This window comes from Oncorhynchus clarkii, chromosome 17 (assembly GCF_045791955.1).
Source record: "Oncorhynchus clarkii lewisi isolate Uvic-CL-2024 chromosome 17, UVic_Ocla_1.0, whole genome shotgun sequence".
Taxonomy (NCBI): domain Eukaryota; kingdom Metazoa; phylum Chordata; class Actinopteri; order Salmoniformes; family Salmonidae; genus Oncorhynchus; species Oncorhynchus clarkii.
The window spans coordinates 71,349,769-71,358,796 of record NC_092163.1 but is presented as its reverse complement, the minus strand read 5'-3'; positions in this window follow the sequence as shown (position 1 = coordinate 71,358,796).

Sequence of the window (9,028 nt, the reverse complement as noted above, 5' to 3'; positions counted from 1 at the left end):
TCACTCGTTTTTACCTTGGTTTGTCAAGTTAATTACCTCAGAAAGGTTGAGTTGCCGGTTTCCTTCATTTTCGTCTGACATTTGAACTGGACAGCTTTGGTGAATAAATAACAAATCTACCTGAAGGCATTTAGCCAAATACTGGCTGGCTAACCATGCCATGAAGAATGGTAGGTAGCGTAATCTATGATATTGTGGCTAATATTAGCTAGCGGACAATCTCCATACTGTACACCGGTGTTCTAAAAACGGACAACTTTTAGTTAAAACATCAAAGTAAATTACATTGGATTAATTTGTTTAATTCTCTTCATTCCACCTGCACTGAGTGACCCTGTGATTCCTCTTCTAGAATCCCCGTGAGAGCAGTGTCGACACAGCCCTTACACCAACCCCTGGGCCTTGATAGATGGAGTCACCTGTAGCGGCTGATCTGCTTGGGCCATTTATATTCAAGGTTGAATAGTAGCAGAGTGTAATATGCATAACCAGTGTCTCAGCACTAATGAGACTCCTGGTCCTAGACCTTAATTGGATCGCTTCACCACAGTCCCTTATTGATATTTGCATGCCACAGTTCATCATGATAAGTAATGAGAAGATTATTCACTGGTGGTAGCCAATCGCAAACTCCATCTGTGAACTGAGCGAGTCCTGTCCTAGGCTATGGATCCCAAAGGCAATGGAGAGGAATGGTGTAGCCATCACAATGACGAACACACACCCCTAAAATACAATCTGCTTTTAGTGTCCTCTCTCTTTCAGGCGTGTTCACAGATTGCAATAGATCGAACACAGTCTTGAAATAACATTGTAATTCTCTATCCACTTTCAAAGGTACCGGCTTTTCAGCACACCTCAATTACATCTCTTTTACATAGCAAACCAGGGCCCATCTCTTCTGGAGAGAAAGGAAATGTCAAACAGGACGCGCCTCACAGGAGGAAAATCAAAATACACACAAACAGATAACGTAAAGATTAAGTCTGGTGATCCCAGGTACGGGCTGAGATCCCTGTGTGTGTGTTCCATTCTATTTGCCATTGGACAGGTGGTGGATAGAAGAGCTCACCACCACACAAACCATTCTAGAAACACTCAGTGATTCTCCAAGTGCCTGTGAAAAGACTGATAGCATAGGGGCCTACGATGGTGTCTTATGCTCCAATTCTATTATGAAAAAGATGAGCTTCACTGCGAATGATCTAAGAATGTTAAAGGCTGCAGGTGTAGTTTTGCAGTGAGATTTTTTAAAATTTGATTAGTGATTGATTTAATTGAGGCGTTTTGAATTCTTACTCGACACTCTCAGCATGTTGACCAGTGCCTAATAACCACAGAGATGATGAGAAACCTAAACTATTCATTAAGAACACATTCTTCCTGAATGGAAAATTGCTAAGTACTTACTTAAGAGCTCACAGATGGCACTGCTCCTCTGGGCATCAGGGCAGGCGGACAGTTTGGCAAACGTTCTGAGGACATCTTACATTTTCCCTATTCACAGTAAAGTTAATGGTTATAACGCACCTATTATTACATGGATACATGTTGAAGCAAACATCTACCGCCGCCCCACCCACCACCACAACCACCTGTGTGCACTGTAATCATATTGATGAACGATTACTGCAGGATTGATGACCTATTCATTTTCTACCTATCTAACCTGCTCAAAGCAACCCATTTACAGAACATGTACTGAAGGTGGTTGCTGAGTAACACGTGTCTATCAGTGTTCTAGGAGAGGCGTGGATGGAATAGAATCATTAATATACTTTTTAAACTGTTGCCTCCTAGAAAACCTTGACACTTGAGTTGACTCTGCACTCTGAATTGATAAATATTTTCCTGTCCTCCTTGCATGCTTCTTAGACTAGTTCTGGTGACTTGAATACAGTTCCATGGCTTAGACTTTTTATCCATTTATAAAGCCACGACAGTCATGCTGATGCCTCCCCTGAGGGGTGTGAACCTGAAACCTGATTCTAGTTTCCTAACTGCTGTGCCACACCACAACACTGTTTTACTAAGCCTCTGAAAGTTTGCTCTGACGACATGTCAGAATGGCTTGGTGTAGAATGAGTCCTAGTTCTGATGCAGCAAAACAGGCTTGATAGTCATCTCCACACACTTTCTTCTAGATTAATGATTGTTATACTCATTGTTAAAGATATAAACTACTGATGTGTTTGTTTCTCATGCAGCTACGGAGATACAACGGGCGCCCAACCTGTTAGAGAGCTGCTCTCTGCTGACCTGAACAGCGAGGCGAGGCGGGAAGACGCCCAGAGCAGGATTTGACACCTCACTGAATCTCATTACCATAAAGCAGAGAAAAGAAAAAAGTCAAACACTTCCGCTGCATGAAATCTACAGTAGATCAGAAGCCTGAACAGCCAGCTGTGCTATATGTCTCACCAGAGTTCTGTTGATCTGGTCACACCACATTACATAAACACAAGGCAAACACATTCGCGTCACCCACATCAATATTGATCATATTTATACAATATGAAACACAGAAACATCAATCGTATTGACACTAGTTAGCTGTCTATCCACTCCATGTGGGTCTCCTGTGTGTGACTGAATCTTGAGTGACAACTCCGTCTTTTAAGCCCTCTCCCTGCTGGTGTGCCCTGCATGGTCTCTGGGAGTTGCAGAGGGAACTCCTGCTGCCTGGCCTCCACCGTTTTATCTAATCACTCAGACATGGCCCGGCTTCAGGCTCCCTGCCCCAGCGCTACAGTAGCTAACGGCAAGGTGAGACAAGCACAGCCAGAGCCATATCCCATAGAATAGATTATCTAGCTATTGGACATCCAGCTCCTCTCATTCACTTTTCCCCTCCAACTCTTCCTCTTTTAGTCTTTCCCCAGATGCCCTCTTATTTATCAGATTAGATTTTGGAGATTTCGTCAACAATTTTAAAAAGGAACCAAACATTGTGAAATCTAGTATTAGAAAGAATACAAATAGTTAACATAGTTTTCTAATTTTCTCACAAACATTTGTGGAAATGTGTTTTATTTTATAGTCCAGAATGCATGCATTAGTCCAATTGATCTTACTGTGATTGATGGGTTTTTTTTTCTTCTTTTTACTGCAGTGGGCTAAATATGGGCCACACAGAGTGTTTCTTGGTAGTCTTAAACAAATCTACTTTGAAACAAAAGTTTACACATCACACACATGGTTATGGGCTTAAAACAAAGAAGACACCTGTGCCATGTCAGGTATAGAGTTTAAATGTATTACATTGCATTTGAATCCCAAAATGACACTGTATATACTTCATAGAAGACGGACATATAACAAAACCATTTGACATAGACATCAGATTTTCAGCGGGTTTTTAAAGTAATGTTTATTAATTATGAAATTATGAAAAATATGAATAACATCCCACCCATAAGGCCACTAGGTCATTTGACTGCAGGAAAGGGATTTCCAGTATGATGTATACAGAGATCAACAGAAAGAGCACCAATGTACAGGTTAACAACTGCTGTAATAACTAATATACTAGCTACCTACCTAACCTACTAAGTGAGGAGAGATACAAGGTCACGGTAAAAGTTTGAGTTTTTGCTCTCAAGCCCTACAGTACATCTTCTCTTACCTCAGTGGCTAAGAGCCCTTCATCTCACTCTACTGTATAGTGTGATATGTTGCATCAGTAATCTCTCCACCTCTCTTTGTGTCTTATTGGCCCGGGGTAGGTAGGCTTCAAAGCAGGGCTCTCAGAGACGAGAGCAGGAGGAGGAGGCCTCCCTGGCATGTTTCCTTCTGATGGTCTGGCAGGCACTAGACTTTCAAAGCAAAGAGAGGTGGGCATGGATGAACGGCTGTTCAACTCTCTTTCCCTCCTCAGTAGTGCACTCGGATGGAAGTTGGAATAACGGACCACAGGTTACTACTGATAAGCTGGGAAAACTTTTCGGAGAGTGGTGATATTTTTACCTATGACATAGGAAATGTGAATTGATCTGTGTTTATTTCTTAAGTAATTATTGTGTTTTTGTTGAAGACATAAAGTGATCTGCATTGAAGAGCAGAATCACTGAAAAACGACATGAAGCGGTTAATTAATGATGTTGTTGTTGTTCCAGGTTTAGGACCGTAGCAGAGTAAGGAGCACCAAAACTGTCCCAGATGATGCAGCACCTGATGCTCTATCCATAAACTACAACAAAATGTTTTTTTTGGCACACTTGAATCTGAGCCATGATGCCTTTTAACAATCAGTACTAGGTTGAGATATGACAGTTTCTGAGAGTATCGCATAGTTGGTTGAATACAAACAGTGTAGTTATTCCCTCTGTAAGGTAATCAAACAGACAAAAACGTCAGTACAGAGACAGTGGAGTCACAATTCAACGGCTCAGACACGAGACGTGCGTGGCAGGGTCTACAGACAATCACGGATTACAAAGTGAAAACCAGCCACATTGCGGACACCGACGTCTTGCTCCCGGACAAGCTAAACACCTTCTTCGCCAGCTTTGAGGATAACACATTGCCATCAATGCGGCCCGCTTGGGCTCTCCTTCTCCGTGGCCGATGTGAGTAAGACATTTAATTGTGTTAACCCTCGCAAGGCTGCCAGTCCAGATGCCATCCCAAGTCGCGTCCTCAAAGCATGCACAGACAAGCTGGCTGGAGTGTTTACAGACATATTCAATCTCTCCTTATCCCAGTCTGCAGTCCCCACTTGCTTTAAGATGTCCACCACTGTTCCTGTACCCAAGAAAGCAAAGGTAACTGAACTAAATAACTATCACTGCACTCATGAAGTGCTTTGAGAGGCTAGTTAAGGATCATATCACCTCTACCTTACTTGACACCCAAAAGATCCACAGACAATGCTATTGCCATTGCACTGCACACTGCTCTATCCCATCTGGATAAGAGGAATTCCTATGTAAGAATGCTGTTCATTGACTATAGCTCAGCCTTCAACACCGTAGTACCCTCCAAGTTCATCATTAAGCTCGGGGCCCTGGGTCTGAACACCGCCGTGTGCAACTGGGTCCTGGACTTCCTGACGGGCCGCCCCCCTGATGGTGAAGGTAGGAAACAACACCTTCACTTCACTGATCCTCAACCCAGGGGCCCCACAAGGGTGCATACTCAGCCCCCTCCTGTACTCCTTGTTCACCCATGACTGCGTGGCTACACTCATCTCCAACTTAATCATCAAGTTTGCAGACGACACAACAATAGTAGGCCTGATTACCAACAATGACGAGACAGCCTACAGGGAGGAGGTGAGGGGTCTGGCAGATTGGTGTCAGGAAAATAACCTCTCCCTCAACATCAACAAAACGAAGGAGCTGATTGTGGACTTCAGGAAACAGCGGAGGGAGCACGCCCCTAACCACATCATAGGGGCTGCAGTAGAGAAGGTGGAAAGCTTCAAGTTCCTCTGCGTAGACATCACTGAATTGGTCCACCCACACAGACAGTGTGGTGAAGAAGGTGCAACAACAACATTTTACAGATGCACAATTGAGAGCATCCTGTCGGGATGTATCAGCGCCTGGTACGGCAACTGCACCATCCGAAACCGCAAGGCTCTCTAACACATCACCGTGGGCACACCGCCTGCCCTGCAGGACACCTACAGTACCTGATGTCACAGGAAGGCCAAAAAGATAATCAAGGACATCAACCACCCGAGCCACGGCCTGTTCACCCAGCTTTCATCCAGAAGGCGAGGTCAGTATAGATGCATCAAAGCTGGAACAGAGAGACTGAAAAACAGCTTCTATCTCAAGGCCATCAGAATGTTAAATAGCCATCACTAGCCAGCTACCACCTGGTTACTCAACCCTGCACCTTAGAGGCTGCTGCCCTCTACTGTATATATAAACATGGAATCACTGGTCACTTTAATGTATACATACTGCTTTACTCATTTCATATCTATATACTGTATTCTATTCTACTGTATTTTAGTTAATGCCACTCAGACATTGCTAATCCTAATATTTATAAATGTCTTAATTCCATTGTTTTACATTTAGATTTGTGTTTATTGTTGTGAATTGTTAGATATTACTGCACTGTTGGAGCTAGGAACACAAGCATTTCGCTACACCCAGGGCGGCTTGGTAGCCTAGTGGTCAGAGTGTTGGGCTAGTAACCAAAAGCTGACAAGATACAAATCTGTTGTTCTGCCCCTGAACGACATTGAAAATAAGAATTTGTTCTTAACTGACTTGCCTAGTTAAATAAAGATACAATAAAAAATAAAACACCTGCATTATCCACAATTAGCTTAGATTTGATTTGATCAAGTGGTCATCCCTACTCCCTCTGATCTGGTGGACTCAATAAACACAATTGCACCATTTGTAAATGATGTCTGAGAGTTGGAGTGCACCCCTAGCTATCCATATATGTAAAAAAAAATGGTGTCTTCTGCTTTGCTTAATATACGGAATTTCAAGTGATTTATACATTTACTACTTTTGTAGTTAAGTATATTTTAGCAATTACATTTACTTTTATACTTAAGTATATTTAGAACCAAGTACTTTTAGACTTCTACTCAGGAGGAATTTACTGAGTTACTTTCACTTTTACTTGAGTCATTTTCTATTACGGTATCTTTACTTTTACTCAAGTATGACAATTGGGTACTTTTTCCACCACCGGCTGTGTTCAGTGGGACAACCAGCCTTATTGTTCTCCTTCATGAGAATAGATGAAACAGTGCAGTGAAGTGCAGACAATGCTACTGAACAGAACTAGGCCTTGTCTCCTTTTCTCTCCTTTCCCGAGTGAGGAGCTGGGTCTTCAGGCCTCGCCAGCATGCTTGAATTTGAGCACGTAACTATGGCCGATCTCTAAGAGCCAGGGAGAACATTTCAGCATGGCACCGCTGTGGAATGGCAATAGGATGCAGCAAGGATGTGTATGAGGATTACTAATGTAGAATGTCTAACACCCATTCCAATACCCTTATGACTACTGTATAAAAGACAGACAACATATTCTGGGACTACTCTCTGGAGTAAGAAAACGTTTCATATCTGTCTCGAAAGTTGCCGTGTTATAAATGCAGGGTATAGAAAAGGAATTGGCGTGCTAAACTCAAAATGTTTGTAGTGAAGAAAAGTATTTGCGTGCCTGGTTAAAAAGGTATATATTTTATGAAAAGAAAAACCCACACTCACTGGAATATTCTATTAAGTTTTAATGTGTTTTTTTATTGCAGCAGCAGAGGTAAACGGACGTGTTTCGGCCACAGCCTTCATCAGCATTAAAAAATACATGAAATATTCCAGTGAGTGCAGGTTTTTCCTATCTTAAAATAAATTCAAGTAATAAAATATACACTACTCTCATTTTATCAGAGCTAATTGTGACATCTGATGAGACAAGAAGACAGTAAACTGTATTTGTGCCGTAAATCTTACTGACAGGTAAAATATATATATATATACAGTTGAAGTCAGAAGATTACATACACCATAGCCAAATACATTTAAACTCAGTTTTTCACAATTCCTGACATTTAATCCCACAAAAAAAATCCCTGTTTTAGGTCAGTTAGGATCACCACTTTATTTTAAGAATGTGAAATGTCAGAATAACAGTAGAGAGAATTATTTATTTCAACTTTTATTTCTTTCATCACATTCCCAGTGGGTCACAAGTTTACATACACTCAATTAGTACTTGGTAGCATTGCCTTTAAAAGGTTTAACTTGGGTCAAATGTTTCGGGTAGCCTTCCACAAGCTTCCCACAATCAATTGGGTGAATTTTGGCCTATTCCTCATGACAGAGCTGGTGTAACTGAGTCAGCTCATTAGGCTTCCTTGTTCGCACAAGTTTTTTCAGTTCTACCCACACATTTTCTATGGGATTGAGGTCAGGGCTTTGTGATGGCCACTCCAATACCTTGACTTTGATGCTGCCACCCCCGTGCTTCACGGTTTGGATGGTGTTCTTTGGCTTGCAAGCCTCCCCCTTTTTCCTCCAAATATAACTATGGTCATTATGGCCAAACAGTTCTATTTTTGTTTCATCAGACCAGAAGACATTTCTCCAAAAAGTATGATCTTTGTCCCCATGTGCAGGTGCAAACCGTAGTCTGGCTTTTTTATGGCAGTTTTGGAGCACTTCCTTGCGGAGCGGCCTTTCAGGTTATGTCGATATAGGATTTTACTGTGGATGTAGATACTTTTGTACCTGTTTCCTCCAGCATCTTCACAAGGTCCTTTGCTGTTGTTCTAGGATTGATTTGCACTTTTTGCACCAAAGTATGTTCATCTCTAGGAGACCGAACGCGTCTCCTTCCTGAGCGATATGACGGCTGCGTGGTCCCATGGTTTTTATACCTGTGCACTATTTTTTGTACAGATGAATGGGGTACCTTCAGGCATTTGGAAATTGCTCCCAAGGATGAACCAGACTTGTTGAGGTCTACACATATTTTTCTGAGGTCTTGGCTGATTTTATTTTATTTTCCCATGATGTCAAGCAAAGAGGCACTGAGTTTGAAGGTATGCCTTGAAATACATCCACAGGTACACCTCCAATTGACTCAAATGATGTCAATCAGAAGCTTCTAAAGCCATGACATAATTTTCTGGAATTTTCCAAGGTGTTTAAAGACACAGTCAACTTAGTGTATGTAAAATTCTGACCCATTGGAATTGTGATACAGTGAATTATAAGTGAAATAATCTGTCTGTAAACAATTGTTGGAAAAATTACTTGTGTCGTGCACAAAGTAGATGTCCTAACCGACTTACCAAAACTATAGTTTGTTAACAAGAAATTTGTGGTGGTTGAAAAACGAGTTTTTATAAACTTCCGACTTCAACTGTACATATACAGTGGGGAGAACAAGTATTTGAAACACTAACGATTTTTCAGGTTTTCCTACTTACAAAGCAAGTTTTAGTTTATCAACTTTTGTAATTTTTATCAACTGTGAGAGACGGAATCTAAAACAAAAATCCAGAAAATCACATTGTATGATTTTTAAGTAATTCATTTGCATTCAA